Source organism: Ictalurus punctatus, chromosome 11 (genome assembly GCF_001660625.3).
Source record: "Ictalurus punctatus breed USDA103 chromosome 11, Coco_2.0, whole genome shotgun sequence".
NCBI classification, from domain to species: Eukaryota; Metazoa; Chordata; class Actinopteri; order Siluriformes; family Ictaluridae; genus Ictalurus; species Ictalurus punctatus.
In genome coordinates, this window is record NC_030426.2 from 20,791,150 (window position 1) to 20,809,982 (window position 18,833).

Genomic DNA, 18,833 nt, shown 5'->3' on the forward strand with positions numbered 1-18,833 from the left:
CAGTAGTTTTCACTCAGTAGATGTTCTTGTAACATTTATGGAAGGAGTCTCCAGTGTCAGCGCTTTGCAACAGGATTCTTCAGAAGTCTTCACAGCAGTGGGCTTTGCAGACAAGCTGCATTACTACACGACCTAAATGATGCAAAAACCTTTTTCCTCAAACATTTCACAACATGAAATGTACTGTAACTCTGAATGGATACAAAAGACGGTGACGCTTTTTACGAACTATAAAAATGTAATAAAATACATAATAATATAGGTCGGCATGTGCTAAAATAATCAACTTTGGCGTAGTAACAGAAACCCTGCTTCAGATCCGGCTGCATCACACCACCATATCATTGATTATTTTCCCAGAACAGCACGCCTCCATGCATTCCTTACATGCATTTCATTTCCTTCCTTTTATAGAGCTCTGATTTAGACGCCATCTTTATTGGATGCTTGCTTGAAATAAGAGGCTCTGGTCATGTGACTATTTATCCCACCTTAATAAACCTATTCACATGAAGTCATGACAACATGTAATTCTATCTGTGGTGTGTTTCTTCATCAAGAAAATACGTCAACAACTCTTCTGCACAGCCAAGGAAAAGTGAGCAGTAACCAGTGGGATTGAATGGGTTACTTGTGACCACTGTAGTGTTAGGAACTGGGGCTGGGTTGTGTGTGTGTGTGTGTGTGTGTGTATGTGCGTATCCCTGAAGAGTGTGTGAACTCCGGGCAGCAGAGTGCCGATCATCACGGACTGCAGTATGAGTATAATGGTCATTTAGCAAGAACTCGTTATAGAGCTATTAGAGATGTTCTCTACTGAGAATGCAAGCAGAAAATGAGTGTGAAAGTGTGTATGTGTGTGTGTGTGTGTGTGTGTGTGTGTGCGTGCACAACATGTACTCATTCACAAGCTCCCGGCTGTAGACCACTGGGCCATGCATAATTAATAAGGCAGGGGAGATAAAAGCAGACTGAGGTTATTTTTTCAACTCGGCGCTGCACGTCCATGCCCGTGTTTTCAGAACGTGTCTCTCATGTTTCTCACAGTAATTGGCATCCTTTAAAGAAGCAGGAGAGAAAGTGAATGTAGGCCAACACACTCCTGCGAGCCACAAAATATTTATCAGATTTTGCTCATCTACCCCCCTATAGCACTAACACTCCACATGGCGTGCAGACGGATAAAGTGCTGCCACGGGCTCTCCGAGCACCTCCAAATACAATAACAAGAGAACGCACCAAAAATACAGCAACTCAAAACACAAGTGTGCGTCTGAGCCTGACAGCAGGAGCTCACCACAAAGAAGTAGCTTTGGTTCATCATTTATACCAAAAATAAACACTAATACTTTTCACCGAACTGACACTTATTATTCAATACAACGTTATTGTGAAACGACGGTTAGAATGTTTAGTCCGCTGGTTTATGTGTTTCTTGTGTTATTGTCAATATGGCTTTCATATTTATGTGCTTTTCACATTACTTAAGATTTATCATTTAAAATTTTATATATATATATATATATATATATATATATATATATATATATATATATATATATATATAAAACTGAATAAAACAGTTCTTGGCACTTGGAGATGATCTATTCTCAAAAATCTTATCCACTTTCCAGTTTTGTTTATTTTTTATTTTTTTTGGCAAATACTTCTGATGCAAAATAAAAGCTATTTTTAGTTTAAACTTTTTTTGATTCAGATTATTATATTACGTTATACAAGTAGCATGTTAAAAATATGTAATGACATTAAATTATGCAATGTAACATTATTATTATTGTAATTATTTATTAGACTGTTTATTATATATATATATATATATATATATATATATATATATATATATATATATATATATTTATATATATATATATATATATATATATATATATATATATATTGGATTGAAGAAATGGATGGGGATTTTAAAAAAAAACATTTTCAAACATTTTTGACGCAAAATAAACATTGTCTATTTTGTTAATGACTGTTTAACATTATTTATATTAGGCTAGACAAGTTTCATGAGGTCATGATGTATTATCATACATATTAATAATAGACATTATTTATAATATGAAGCAGAAGTAGGGGCGGTTGTGGCTCAGGTGGTAGAGCGGGTTGTCCACTAATCGTAGGGTTGGTGGTTCGATTCCTGGCCCACGTGACTCCACATACAGAAGTGTCCTTGGGCAAGACACTGAACCCCAAGTTGCTCCCGATGGCAAGTTAGCGCCTTGCATGGCAGCTCTGCTACCGTTGGTGTGTGAGTGTGTGTGTGAATGGGTGAATGAGACACAGTGTAAAGCGCTTTGGATAAAAGCGCTATATAAGTTCAGACCATTTAAGTAGACTTGGATGACACGGATGGGGAAAATAATCTATTCTGAATAGGTGTAAGTATTATTGTTTTTTTCTTTCTTTCTTTCTTTTCATTCGTTGTTGATTATCATTAGTATCGAACATTTCTGATTGAAAATAAACATGAAATATATGATCATTTTTCCATGATTGATTACAATTATAATACGACGTATTATACTACATAAGTAGTATGTGGTCATAATTAAGCAATGTTGCACAAACAGGAGTGCGGTTATACTGAATTTCAGCACAGCTGTGAATCGGCATAGGCACGAGGCCACAGTTCTATAAACAAGGAATTAATATTGATATATTAAACAACACTTATTTTACAGCACCTCAGCTAGCTTTCTAGCTAGCTCGCATTGATTTGTACATTCCTGTTAAAGGTGCCTCTGGTGAAATCGGTGTCCCTTCTTCCTTTTCACCTTCACCTGATGAGCTTTTATATTTTAAGTCAAAAATGATATTCCTGGAAAGCATTGTTTGCTCTGTCCGCTGATGATGTCACTAACACTACTGTAGTAAGTGTTTTGAAATAGGAAGTGGAATTCGACACGGTAAACACAGACAAGTGGAGTGACACACACAGTGACACGCTCCTGGAATGCTGCTCGACCAATCGAATTAGTGGATCGGAACTTTTGTATAATTTACATTATTATAATTAAACTTTCTCTTTTTTTTGCATGAATGATTAAAACAGTTCATAAGCTTCAGCTTTTTTTCAGGTGGATGAAAAGATATTATTCATCCATCCATCTTCCATACGGGGAACGGGGAACCCTATCTTCCATAGGGTTACAGGGAAACGTGGAGCCTATCCCAGGGAGCATGGGGCACAAGGCGGGGTACACCCTGGACAGGGTGCCAATCCATTGCAGGGCACACAATCACATACACATTCACACACCCATTCATACACTACGGACACTTTGGACATGCCAATCAGTCTACCATGCATTTTTTTGGAGTGGGGGAGGAAACCAGAGTACCCGGAGGAAACCCCCACAGCACGGGGAGAACATGCAAACATGTAAACACACAGGGCCACGGTGGGAATCAAACCCCCGACCCTGGAGGTGAGAGGCGAACTTTCTAAGCCACCGTGCGCCCGAAAAGATATTATATTATTATATTTTCAAAGAACCTAGTGGCCATTCTATGTGGCTCATATTAATGAAATATTAAAATGTATCACTTTATAAAACATGAGGTGTCTACAGATTCCTTCCCATACTTTCAGACTGTATTAGAAAAAGAAATAGTCTGAGCTACTTCTCCGAACTAAGATCCTCAGTCAGAATTGATAAACCATGCAAAGCCCTGAAATCGAATGCAGAGAGTGCAGCACATCTCAACTGCAATCGACACGTTATCCACAAATTAGCACTGAGACCGAGAACGTGCAGTCGAAATGAGAACGTGAAATCGGTGCCTTGAAGATGAAAGGGAACGAACTGAAACGGGAAACTTCAAACAGTGACTTTGTAGTACTCGAGCCAGTGAAAACCACAATCAATTCTACTAGTGTTTTTTAAAAAAATGACCGTTATATTCAAATGAGTCTTGGATGGTATGCAAGAGCTGTCTGACGAGTCCTCATGTATGTGGAAATGAAACCACGGACTAGACCCGTGTGCCTCTCGAGCGCCACTTGAGTTTCTAACAATATGTTCGCTATTACTCAAATGATAGCATGCCATACACATACTGCAGTAAAGATGCCCTCTCAAAACGCCATTCATGGCGAGCGGAAAAACACATCTCAGCCACTCTAAGCAGTGTTTCATGACTGAATATACAGTACAATTCATTCTCATTTCCAACACGACAATCCCTCGCTCCCTTCTCAGCAGTGACGCATGTGTACAATAACCGCTGTAAACATAGTGTACATATGAATGTAAGCAGTCTTGTACCTCAGTTCTTGTTCAATGTTCTCTGTAAATACGTGTCAGCTCCTGCTGCACCTAATTGGGGTTTTAATATATCATATATATTGATTGCCCTCTTTACCGGAGGCCAAATGTCATCAGTGTGTTCTTGGTGCTCTTGGTTTCTGCAAAAAAAAAAATGCTGACGGCTGAGAAACACTACAGCAGGAAATCAATGAATCATTTTTGCTCTGTGTGCAAGGCTGCTTCGCATTGACTCAACATGCTGGCCATTTGTTTCATTATATTTTACCTGAAATAATGACTGTAAACAAAATTGCGATATCTTAGGCTATAATTACACACCGTAGGCAAAATCGGATTTTTAAAAAAAAATGTGTGTGTGTGTGTGTGTGTGTGTGTACACTCTCCCTTACAGCTGTTTTTGATAAATCATGTCTCTAACAAGAAATGTTAATTGAGAGAAGGTTCTGAATATATTGCTACCTTATAACCACAGCGCTGCTGAATTCTTCAGTCTGATTGGTCAGAAGGTGTTGAATAATTCTCTATAACAGCAGCTCTGTGTCGGCAGTCATGTTTACGAATGAAGGAGATGTTTATGTAACATTATCAGGGTTCGTACAGATCCTTCATAATGAAATTAAAGGACTTTTCAAGTACTATTTTTTTCAAGGACTATCCATCCATCCATTTTGTGTACCACTTATCCTTATTTATTATTATCCTACACAGGGTTGTGAGGGAACCTGGAGTCTATCCCAGGGGACTCAGGGCACGAGGCGGGGGACACCCTGGACGGGGTGCCAACCCATCGCAGGGCACAATCACACACCCATTCATACACTACGGACAATTTAGAGATGCTAATCAGCCTACAAGGCATGTCTTTTGACTGGAGGAGGAAACCAGAGTACCCGGAGGAAACCCCCGAAGCACAGGGAGAACAGGCATCCTGCATCAAATCCCCAACCCCGGAGATGCGAGGCAAACGTGCTAAAGACTAAGCCACTGTGCACCCCTAGTATTATTATTATTATTATTATTATTATTATTATTCTGAACATGCATTTTTAAAAGAAACATTTCTTGCTTTTAGCAGGAGGAGCGCAATATTCTGGCACAGCAGAGCTGCAAATTAAACACGGCTGGACCGTTGTTAAGATGCGTTGTACAGAATGTATGAAATGTTGTTATATATATATATATATATATATATATATAATGAAAACTGCTTTTTAGTGGTAATCAGAATTGAGCTCTTAGCCTTGCCACGTGAACGTAACCCTATTCTTTGCAAGATATCTGGGGCTACATTTACACTGTAGGTGTTAATAGTGCAAATGATCTTATATGTGGCAGAAGTTCATTACAGTGTGAACAGCAGAAGTCACATTGAATCTGACATTTTTGCAATTGGGTCTACTTTCATATCGGTACTAAAATATCTGGTATAAGGAGGAACAATCACATCCAATATCATGCTTGTGTGTCTGTGTGTGTGTGTGTGTGTGTGTGTTTGTGTGTGTTTGAGACAAAGACAGAGACGTATCACTAATCACTCCCTTCAGCCACAGCCAAGAATTTGATTCAGGAGTGGAAGCATAGGGTTATGGGTCATCACTATGCGCACCCGCCCCCTCCACATGATTTACAGTTTTTAGCTTTCCACACCTGCGCTAAATTATTTGTCCCCATGTGGTGTCTGACCAAGCTAATGGATAGCTAAGCACAGCTGTAGAGCTAAGGTGTAAAGATGAGACAGAGATGTATGGCTCAGGTCAGAATGCCCGAAGAAGACATACTCGTAGAAAAGAGCAGCTCTTTAGGAAAAGGTTACCTGATGCCTATGTTGGACCTGCACAGATAAGGCGTACAGGTGTGTGCGATCCAGAAGAAAAAATGGAGGTTTTCTAGCAGGACTCACTCTTCTAGTCTGGAGATAAGAGATGGAGAGTGTTTGCAGGCTTTTTGTGTAGCTGCTTGGTTACAGTGAACTGAATGTAAAGGATGCTGGGAGGAAATTAACAAGCCACGTGTGTACGTCATTAACAATTTATCAGTAATAGCCCTATATAGCATCCAATCAAGCATAGCATTCACAAAGGAGATTAAATGTGAAAAACAACATACACCCGCAGCAGCTGGTAAACTCTAATTAAATGATCAAAGTGAGCAAAGCTTAGAGACCAGGCTAGAGGTGGTTGATTTCTGGCTGTAATGGTTCATGGTTTCTTGCTGTAAAAAAAAAAAAAAAAAAAAAGGAAAAAAAGAAAGCCTCACATGTAGATCAATCATACAGAGCATGTGAATTATATGAAGGAAGATAAGTAAGGAATAAAATACTATGGGGTGCTGTAGGAAACTAATCATAGTGTCACAAGGTCCGACACGAATCAAAGTTATTGTTACCACTAAAAAGTTGATTCATTTCTTACTAGCAACCACATGAAGTGTTTTATTTCTTTTATAATACAGCAATCTGGCAAAAATGATCCGTCTATCCATTTTCCATACCTTCTCCCATCCCACGGGACTCTGGGTACGAGGTGGGGGACACCCTGGCCAACCCATTGCAGGGCACAATCACACACACATTCACGCACTATGGAAAATTTGGAACTACCTACAACGCATGTCTTTAGACTGGGGGAAGAAACAGAAGTACCCGGAGGCAACCCCCGAAGCACGGGGAGAACATACAAAATCTGTGCACACAGGGTAGAGGCGGGATTCGAACCCCCAACCCTTTGTGTGCGAGAATTTCTGTCATCACTTGATCAAGAATCTGCAAAGCTCTCCATTCTGAAGACTCCTATGCTGAAAATAATAATAATAATAATAATAATAATAATAATAATAATAATAATAATAATAATAATAATAATAGTAGTAGTAGTAGTAGTAGTAGTAGTGGTAATAATAATAATAATAATGTATTTAATTAAGTAGTTAGCTTATTTATTTATTTATTTATTGTTATATGGCATGTTAAAGTGTTTTTTGACCTCGGATGCATGTAAATCTATTGTATGAGACCTTTAAAACAAAATTTTTCACGTTTCAAAACCATAACGGGTGTGCTTTAATATATTAATATAATTAACTCACTTTTCCAGCAAAGAAACTTATTATTATTGTGGTGGAAAAGTTTAAAGTGAGCCACTGACTCCAGGACCAGAACCAAACGCCAGCACTCGATCAGTGGAAATTTGCTAGTACGAGATATGACATTTCACACAAGATTCACAAAGCATAACGAAAGCGCAGAACTGTTGGAACGTAATTAAAGGTCTGAAACACATCTACAATACAACCGAACGCAGTATTATAATCTATAATACAGCAGATGCATTAAATCACTGTAATCCCTCATTCCCATACCTGCTGCGGTGTTCCAGTTATCAGCGAGGCCTTCCGTCTCATTTATCTCAGTCACTCCATCAACAGAACAGACAGTTTAATGAAGAGCCACGACTCAGCTCCGTCTCATTGACGGAAATCGTTCTCTTCTGCCAGTGATACGGCTGTCTGAGCTAGCGCCCTTTATGAAATGGCAGGCGTCAAACCATGTGCATTAGCTTTTCTGCTAGGGTCTCATTCAGTGTGGCAGAGATTAACAAAAAGTATCTGACAGTGAGGTTAGTGATGAACCAGCAGCTTCACATGCCGAGCATATCTGAAATGGATGTTAATGAAGTTTTTAACAGCGCTCTACTCATACGCACATAATGCTAATCGTTAGTGCAGCACTGTGGGTTTAGCTAGCACACCAAGCTAGCACTGTCACTAAAACACTGGGAGCTAACAAAACAGTCCAAGATTTTTGCTCTAAAACATTTTTTTGATCCACCCACTGATATTCTCTTAAGATTACATTCTTGTCTTAACACTAAACCGCTTCAGTTTTAATAGTTTTTTTTTTTTTTTTTACTTTCAGATAAGAGGCATTAATTATGAGCACTAAAATGGGACCTTGTTCTGCAAACCTCTTTGTTGGATTTGAGGGGGGGGTGGGGGGGGGGGGGACTTCCGAAAAATTAAATCTTTAAGTGATGTCGGAAGATTTTACATGAAAACCCATTTCACCTCTCCACTCACATGCGGGGTGTTATGGAAAGCATGGTGTGTATCAGGAGGCAATGCTAAAATCATAGTTGAAGTTCGTAGTGGGGGTCAGAGCGCAGGCAGACAGCATTAAACTAGGAAAATCCATATTCGTTAAATAGGAAAATAAGCGAGGATACAAAACGAAGAAGTATGACTGGAAGCAAAGAGTGGGGCACGTGCTAAAACAAAGCTCTGAATTTAATGACGCAAAAATGCATGATAAGACTTGGCACCGAGGGACAGAAATGACAGGGCATAAATAAACAAACTGATTAAATGAATAAACACAGAACAGATGGGCACAACTGGGTAACACACCAGTGATAGGACAGGGGCGGAGTCAAAAGCACAAAAATGTTCTTTATAAGGAATTTATAATATAATAATAAGAAGAAGCAGAAGATTGGGGGAATTAAGATTAAGGCTCTGGGTTACTGAACAGAAGGTCAGGGGTTCAAACCCTGGTGCAGCCAATCTGCAACTGTTTGGCCCTTGAGCAAAACCCCTAGCCCCCTCTGCTCCAGGAGCACTGTATCATGGCTGACCCTACACTCCAACTTCCATGTATGCTTGGGTAGGCAAAGAAAAGAATTTCACTGTGCTATAATATATAGGTGACCAATAAAGACTCATTATTATTAAGAAGAAGAAGAAAACTTTCATCACAATAGTCAAAATTATTCAAACGCTATTAGCATTTTTTGAAATTTCATTATAATTTTTGACCACAAACTCAAAACTATCTTGAGTACCTTCAGGGCATGGTTCCGATGACACATACCGAGTTTCGTAACGATACGGCTACGCGTTCGTAAAATATAGCATTTCGTTAAAAAATTCAAAATGGCCGATATTGAATGGCCGACATGGGGAAATTGGGTACCGACGACTCGGTATGCCGTAACGAATCTAATGAGACAAGTCTCGTGATTTTTGGTCTACCTGTTCAGAAGTTATAACTCGTGACCCCTAGGTGGCGCTGCACCGAAACTGTGCAGGTCCCCACAGGTATGAACCTTCAGTGCTCAGCCCGTAATTATAATAGTAATAATAATAATAATAACTGAATGTAGCTTCCCATTTCTCATATTAGCACCAACAGTAGCCTTGTAACTCCTTCCAGCTGAGTATTGATATAAAGCAGACCATAAATGTATATCATAAACAAGGATTTATGAGAATGTGTTAGCATTCAGGATGTGTACTTAAATCCCTATCCGAGGTTTTATGTAAGAAAATAGGACACCCAGGGGTCCTTCTGAGTGTCTCGCTTCTAAAAAATCTCAAGCATAAACCCACTTCAGCAGCAGCCTACATTCCCTACAGTGTTGCTCTGAGCCCCACTCTTCAGGGTAAGCTGTCCCATCACTCAAACACTGGAAGAATACAAGGATATAAGCACTAGTAAGAGCACTTTTCGTCTCATTTCCATGGAGAGAAAGAATACTTCCCATTGCTAAGAGCTGGATTCATCATTTCAGGAGGCGTTGCGGACTAGAGACAAATGGCCTGGAAAACACCAGAGCTGTATTCATAAATGTACTCTCCTGGATGTTCAGCACTTCCTCACACGCACTGACAGTTTTGCAAGCCTGATCTTGGCTGACACCCAGAAGACATTAATGGTTATGCTAAAGCACACATGGTGTGTTGTCTGCAAGCAGTCGCGCAACACGGATCATCGGTTTGCATCGCGCTCCCTACAGCACCCCTGTTATTATTCCTGTTACTGCAGTAGGAGCTCTCTAACTGCATTCATGCTCCTTCTGTCACCAAGTGAGCTACCTCCCATCCCCTCCAGCGCCTAAGCACACTTTCCACTCTAATTACCCCTCTGAAGTGCACTTCCCAAGCTCTCCATGCTCCCCTTACACAATCCCTCCCTCCCAACCCCATACCATCGCTACGCCAGACCTGCGGTGCAGCTAGGCTGCCTCTAGCTTCTCATTAAATAATTAACAATGCTCAGGGTGCGAATGCAGACAATATGTGCACATAACGATGGAGTAATTTGGAAGTAATTTGAAGGCCATTTCAAAAGAATGTCTTTAAGATGCAAAGATGGAACACTGGCTGAACTACGAAGCCATTTGGGAATAGAAAGGAGTGGTGTAGCAATGACTTTTATAGCCTTAGAATCTCCAAAGTACGTGTTAAACAGGGCAAGATGGTGGCGTCAGCACAACTTAGCTTGTAAAGAATGCCTCTGGTGCATGTAAAGAATACTTCACTTCACTTTTTTTTTTTTTTTTTTTTTTTCCATTTCTTATTCAGTAGTCTGTTACACAGCTGTACAACTGCATAGCATGTTAATTAAGGAGTGCTACTTTCTGAAGTCCTAAAGCCTGAGGGTACTGTCAGCATCAGGGCAACATTTTAGTCAACAATACACTTTAGCTTCATTTCGCCTGAGAATAAAATGAAAGAAATATCCAAATACTATTAGCTTTTATTTATTCATTTATTTTTAAATGATGCGATACTTTATATTTCATTCAAACACACATTCTGCTTAGGCTATAATAGAAGAATTGAAGCGTTCTAATTTATCAGGCAACATGACTGACATGCAAATAGTTGTTCTTTTGATTGGTTGGATATTGTTGGTTCACATCATTTTGCTTTCTTGGAGTTTACAGAACCTTGGGATCTTACGCACTTAAGACAGCATCTTAATCTGCGACATCGCTTAATTCCATTGTTATTATAAACACCACTTACTTAAAGTGAGTCAAAGTGTAGCAGATGAGTGCTTGGTCAACTTATCCTTGTCTACATCTTACACATCATGACGCAGCGGCATTCATTTGTGCTCACAACGAGCTATCGGTGCACTGTTTGTGCACATATTGTTTTTCTCACGCTTACCTAAGCTTTACACTTTCTACCGCTGTACAGTTTGTATACCCCTTGCAGAATCTGCGAAATCTTAATACTGTTAACAAAATAAGACGGAGCATAAACATCCCATGTTGTTGTTTATTTAGTCCTCTCCTGAACAAGCTATTTCACATAACAGATGTTTACATATAGTCCACAAGACAAGATAATAGCTGAATATATAATTACCCCATTCAAAAGTTTACATACGCTTGATTCTTAATACTGTGTGTCGTTACCTGGATGATCCACGACTGTTTTTATGTCTTGTGAGAGTTCTTCACGAGTCCCTCGTTTGTCCCGAGCAGTTAAACTGCCCCACTGTTGTTCAGAAAAATCCTGCACATTCTTTGATTTTCCAGCATCTTCTGGATATTTCCAATGACGTTGAGATCCGTCTTTTCACACAGAGCGACAAGTGAGGGACTCGTACACAACTATTATCTTGTCTTGTGGACTATATGTAAACAATTACTATGTGAAATAACTTATTCAGGACAGGACTAAATAAACAACAACATGGGATTTTTATGATCCGGCTTATTTTAAACAGTATTAAGATTGAGCAGATTCTGCAAGGGGTACGCAAAGGTTAGGGCCCAACTGTATATAGTTAACTATAACTTAGAGCTTATAGTTCATTGTGTAAAATAACAGAATATGCTGCATCAAGTCCTATTCAGTGGGCGCACATGGTTAATGGTTAGCACGTTCGCTTCACACCTCCAGGGTCGGGGGTTTGATTCCCACCGTGGCCCTGTGTGTGCGGAGTTTGCATGTTCTCCCCGTGCAGCGGGGGTTTCCTCCGGGTACTCCGGTTTCCTCCCCCAGTCCAAAGACATGCATGGTAGACTCATAGGCGTGTCTAAAGTGTCCGTAGTGTATGAAGGGGTTTGTGAATGTGTATGTGATTGTGGCCCATGCTCCCTGGGATAGGCTCGAGGTTTCCCCGTGACCCTGAAAAGGATAAAGCGGTATAGAACATGGATGGATAATGTGATCATTACAACTAGGAATATTCATGCTGTAATATGTTGGCAACATACTATTAGACTCCTATTACATGTTTATTTATTCATGGCGAACGCTTCTCCTTTACATTGTTAATTACATCACATCCGTCTTTGCTATTTCGAATTTTTTTAATCGTATCTTTCTTTTATGTTCCAAGGGACTGCAGTCTTCTGCTTTTTTATTCCATATCTTCAAACTCCAATTGTGTTTCTTTTCTTTTTTTTTTGCCTTAAAGCCAAGTGCTTGTGTTTATAGGCAGTGGTCTGGACGCTATTAGAAAAAGAAAAAGAAAAAAACCCCTCTCTGACAATTCTACTCAAGAAAAACCTGGCAACTTCTGAATTCATTTTAATTATCTGAATATTCCGAATAATCTGCGTAACCCAACCCCATATAAATATCGACATATCTTTTAAACTCACGGCCAATGGTATGCAATACTTATTAATCTCACTGGTGTCTTTAGTAAATAATAGACCTTTTTATTACATTTTAGATTTTGCATATGCGAAAATTTGGATGGATGTACGTTTTACTCGAAAGGGTTGAAATAAAAAGAGTTTGTTGGTGGACTCTGAACTCTGAGACGTCTGGATCCTACTCTCTCAGATATATCAATTGCTCAAATGCTGTACACACAAAGACTCAATGCTAATCCATATGAGAGCTCTGCATTGACCAAGACATCAGCCAAGTACAGAGCAGGAACAACGAATAAACAAAGAAACACGCGCACACACACACACACACACACACACACACACACACACACACACTCTTTGCATGTGGACAGCTTTGCTAAAAGAGAAGGACAGAAAGGATAAATGTGTGAGAGGAAATCTGCCAGAGAACACCAGCCCACCTGTTTCAGTCAGACAACTCACTCCCTCATTCCCTCCATCTGGAGACACTCATTCTCCCCATGGAGAGGAGGATGATTAGAGAACTGCCAGAGAGTTTATCAGCCCTGACTTCACCGCTCGCTCTTAACTGTCCAGGTCATCTTCTGTGTAATTAAGATCCTGGAGATGATGGAACCCAATATTATTATTCATTTCGATCTCTGTAAGTGTGTTGCTTCCCCTTACCCTTTCCTTCCACATTCACAATCAATTCACAATCATTTCAAATACAATACTGCGCTAGCGTAACTCAAATCAACCTCCTTTATATACAGCCGTGCCCAAAAGTTTGTATACCCCTTGCAGAATCTGCGAAATCTTAATACTGTTAACAAAATAAGACGGAGCATAAACATCCCATGTTGTTGTTTATTTAGTCCTCTCCTGAACAAGCTATTTCACATAACAGATGTTTACATATAGTCCACAAGACAAGATAATAGCTGAATATATAAAAATTACCCCGTTCAAAAGTTTACATACCCTTGATTCTTAATACTGTGTGTCGTTACCTGGATGATCCACGACTGTGTTTATGTTTTGTGAGAGTTCTTCACGAGTCCCTTGTTTGTCCCGAGCAGTTAAACTGCCCCACTGTTCTTCAGAAAAATCCTGCACATTCTTTGATTTTCTAGCATATTCTGCATATCTGACCCCTTTCCATCAGCGGCTATATGATGTTGAGATCCATCTTTTCACACTGAGGACGACTGAGGGACTCGTACACGACTATTACAAAAGGTGTAAACGTTCACTGATGCTCAAGAAGGCAACACGATACATTACTAATAAAGGGGGGTGTAAACTTTTGAACAGGATGATCGGTGTAAATTGTTATTATTTTGTCTTCTGGGAGACATGTAACTATCTTATTTATCGTCTGAAGGGCGGTACTAAATGAAAAACAAAGCTCTTTAAACAAAATAATAACCATTTACACCGAGGACAGTATTAAATAATATTAAACAACATGGGATGTTTATGATCCGTCTTATTTTGTTAACAGTATTAAGATTTAGCAGATTCTGCAAGGAATATGCAAACTTTTGGGCCCAGCTGAATATGTGTATGTGTGTGTGTGCGCACATGTGCGTGTAAAAAAAAAAAAAGAAAAAAAAAAGCCATTCTGATCTGAAGAACGTGAATTAAAAGGAATCCTCCAGAGAAATAAACCGAATCGAATGATTAATATTCACGATTAATTAGAGCGGGAGAAGGAAATTAGGCGCAGAGGTTATTTTTCATGCCTCTGAAGCGACCAGACATCATCTTTTGTTACCTGCTTTCTTCCGGTGCCTGTGTTTCCACCGCGGCTGTGGGAACAAAGAAATCCCATCTCCAGCCAGGCGATGTGCTCGAACGGGGAATCTAAATAAAAGTTGCATTACAACACAGACGGAGAGAAAGCAGACGTGGAAATGGATTTGTCCTCATCGAAGCACTGAGAAACACGGTAGTAGTGGAAAACATTCGAGATGTGACTGATAGGAACGTTGAAGGCTGACAAGCTAATGAAAGCACAGATAGAAAACGCATTCAAGGTGAAACTTTTATCTGGAGTTGGAAATTATACTGAATGATATATTTCGTATACGGTTCAAAGGACTGACTGGGTACGCGTCGAAGTACAAAACGGCTTTTCTAATTAAAACCTCTTTCTGTCAATAAACCACACTGTTACTCTGTTTAAAGATGAGAGGAACGTTAATTGGTCACACCTCTTTAAGCAAAGGACACCCAGACATGCAATTACTGACAGACTTCCAGCATTAAAATAAGTGTGTATGTTACAATTCTTCCACAAACCCAGCTTACGTGTGTTACAAACGTCCCTATGTCAATTTCACTCCAGTATTTTTATTTTTTTTTTCACCCCCCCTGCATCCCCCTGCGTTTTTTATTTTTTCAGGCAGTGTTTACCCCTGGGAGAATAAATCATATGTGAGCGACTGGACAGCAAACAAAGGAAGGAATCTCTCGCTCTTTCTCCGTTTCCCGCTCTGCAGACCTTTCACCCAGCTGATTAATGGAATGTAAAATTCATTCATCATCTCTAATGTCCCTTTCCTTAAGATACGATTTATGCTGATGCAGTGGGGAAAAAAAAAGAAAAAAAAAAAAGGAGCACACGTGTCCGTACCATGGTGCGCGATGGATCAACCTTGAAACTCGCTTCTCCTCACACACACATTGAACATCTCTTTATGGGAGACCCTTAGGCCATTAAACAGTTATTAGAGCTCCACACGGCGATGTATGGCGATTCAGATGTAGGATCACATTCTGTCTTAATAATCTTAACAACCAGCAAGAAATGAGTAACTACGCAATTGGACATCAGAGTAGAAGCCTAAAGGCATTTGAGTGGTATTAGTCTTTAAGATACGTCACGTTCGCATTCTTAACTCCTTCTCTTTTCTTTTATTTATTTATTTTTTTTAATTGACTGATGAATCCTGTTAGAGCGTTTCTCAAGTTTACCTCAGAGACTAGGACAATCGTTGTATGCGAATGCATGTTCCTCCGTCTTCGTCTCTCTGTCTGCAGTTCATAGCGGGCTGTAAGACAGAGGACTGCACTGTCCATTAACCCGTACCTCATGCCGAGGACGCTGTACTGATGGAAGACATAACCTGCATTACTGAGGTCAGCGCTGTCTCCACACACATACACTGCTTTGTCCTTTCATGCTGGACTCATACATATCCCGTACATTTTCTCCAAGTCTCTGCAGCTATAAACCAGATACACTGCGGCAGAATGAACTAAATCTCAACCCTCCACACAAATCTGGGTTACATAAGCAGCGTGGTAGTCAAACACACACTGACACATTTTTATACCCTCCGGCGATAAAGAGCTAGCAGAAGAGTTAGTGAGCGCGTACACAAGGCGCGAGGGAAAAGAAATACATACATAAGCGAAGATATTTTTATATACAAAAAAGCCTTTCGAGTACAATCAAATCAAAATGCATGGCGGATATAATGTACTGCCACTCAAAAGTTTCTGAACGTACGCGGAATATATTTTAGCTCACCATGAAATGGATATGAGTGAATGAAGAAATGTTCGTTATTAAACGCTCAGCGAACTGAGAAATGTTTTGAGAAACTGCTTTGTTTTCCTGGCATCTCAGACTAATCTAATACCGAAGGTCAACATCGTTAGCATGCTAATTAATTCAGCCGACCACATGTTTATGTTTTACGGTTAATACTAGCGCTATCTGTGAGTCTTTTATCTATAAGCTTAACAGGTTTACTGGCCAAGTGCGCCTGTCTTTAATAAAGCACTCATTTATAGTCCAATTAAGACACGAGAGCGAGTAGCTAATAAGCCCCTCAAAGATTTAGCTTTCCTTGCTAATCTGCCCTTGTTTTAGCTAATGTTTTCCCACGATTGTTTTGTTTAACCGTTACTTGGTGACAGAAGCACTCATTTACCATCAGTCACTGAAATCAGTGTGATTTTTCTTTTGTGAGTCTTTCTTCTACTTTCCGTTCATATTTCAAATAAATGTAAGGATTATTCTTTTTTTTTTTTCCTGTATAACATTGTGTATGGCTGAAGAATTTCAAGCTGTACTTCTATTTTCACCAGAGGATTTAATTGTGATTTGACATGAGTTAAGTTTTTCATAACCCTAGATTTTCATTATAAGTAAATAAATAAAACGCTAGCATTTCTTTCAAGATCCTCTTTGCCTTTTTTAGCATTTTAGCATTTAGCATCATTTCTTTCAAGACCCTCTTTGCCATTTTTAGCATTTTAGTGTATCTCGACAGCAGACATCTTCAGATCCAACGTATTAAAAACGTTTTTAAAATCCAATTTAACACGCATTTATTCTCTCGGGATAAGATCTATAGCATCCAGGTATATGTTTCACCTGAATTAGTCGTTAGCACCCTGAAGTTGATTATTTTCCTATAACCGCACATCACAAAGTGTTTGATTTCTCTTATACCACGGCAATTTGACAATTTTTTATTTATTTCTGAATGACGCATTCTACTTTTTAACTGTTTATAGTTACATAGTAGTGGAACATCCATGAAATAAGTGCTTTCCGGGTTAGGGAAACTGAAATTTCGACAGCTGAGGGTAAATGTGAGCTAATGTCATCACCGCACTACCAAGCAAAGAGCGATCAAGTTAGCAGTGTGGAACTATTTAAAAGTTTCTGATAAAGACGTCAAAATAGCGATTTGAGGTCTTTGCTCAGCTGAAGTTTCTATGACAGGTCTGATACACCACCTGAAAGCACGACATGCAATTAAATATCCAAAGAACAGCAAAACAACAAAGCTTCAAAGCTCCCAAACTAGCAAGCCAACGCCATCTGTCACCACAGTATTTGAGAAGGTAAATACTGTTTGATTTACATGTTAGATTTTACACGCAGAATGTTACTAAATGAAGAATATATTGATATTTAATATATACAGTACTGAGCAGAAGTCTTGCTGTAAGAAATGAAAAGAAATGCTGTTGAGCAAAGATGCCTTCAAAATAATGAAATGAAATGTTTCTACATTAAAAAAAATTTAAAAAATACTGTAAAAAGCAGTAAACAGTAGTAAATGAAACAAAGTCAATATTTGTTGTGACAAAAAAAATGAAATAATAGTAGTGTCCGGTACAATTAGTGCAGGTTTATAATGAAATGAGCTGTAAGTGTTATTGAGCATCTTGCAGAACCAGGCACGGTTCTTCTGGAGATTTTGACCGTCTCACTCGCTTCTTATTTTCCCAGCAGCTTTCATTATGTTTTCTGTCTGGAAAGTGTCTCTTACGTAATACTCTGCTTTCTTTACCGACATACAAACATTTTACTGTAACGTTTCATTTTGTGCTGGAAAACTAATGTTCGGGAATCTAAAATGTTTTCGTACTGACTCGATAACGTAGAAGTCATAAAAGAAAAGTTTGTACTAAAAAATTAGGGTGCCTAAAACTTTTGCACCGTTCTGTGTATTTAAATCGTTTCATTGTTATTTGGTTATTTATTTTCGACTTTTAATAAAAGTGCTGTTAATTTCACTGCCTTGCATTTTTCATTCAAACACATGAAAAAGATTAAAAAGCACAATATTCATATAATTATACAAAAAAATAATAATAAAATAACAGTTCTGGTTTTGTTTAATGTCATTTTCAGTTTCGCTTTCGTTTTCAGTGCATCACTACTTCCTGTCGTCCCTTACGGTGTAGCAGCTATAAGCAGCCGCTCCCTCACCTGCCTCACTTTTTCTCTCTCGAAAGTTGATAGCACTGCCATTGGAGACTCTTTCCATGACTATTAAATAAACATATCCGTACAGAACCTTCGCCATATCAAGGAAAGTGCTGTTATATTGTTGATCGGCTATACAAGTTTCTGTGTAAAATGTTACTGCTGAAATCACAACATACTACAGTGAGTGCATTAATATTAACCTGTGATTGAGTTACAGCACAGTCAGAGCTGCTGTTAAAGAAAATCAATCAACCTTCTGAAAAATCAGATGCAAAAATTCTGTATTATAGATATGTTATATATAACGTATAATTTATGCTCATTTGGCTGACGCTTGTCTTTAAATGTGCTATACAGTAAAAGTGACTAGGGCTGATATGAAAAACATTTGAGATTTTTTTGTTG

General features: G+C 39.0%; 1 protein-coding gene across 4 annotated transcripts in view; it reads right to left on the bottom strand.

Moving 5' to 3' along the window:
• The window catches only part of pik3r3b (phosphoinositide-3-kinase, regulatory subunit 3b (gamma)), a 205,336-nt gene that overhangs the window by 147,103 nt on the left and 39,400 nt on the right, over positions 1 to 18,833 (bottom strand). The window lies entirely within an intron of this gene.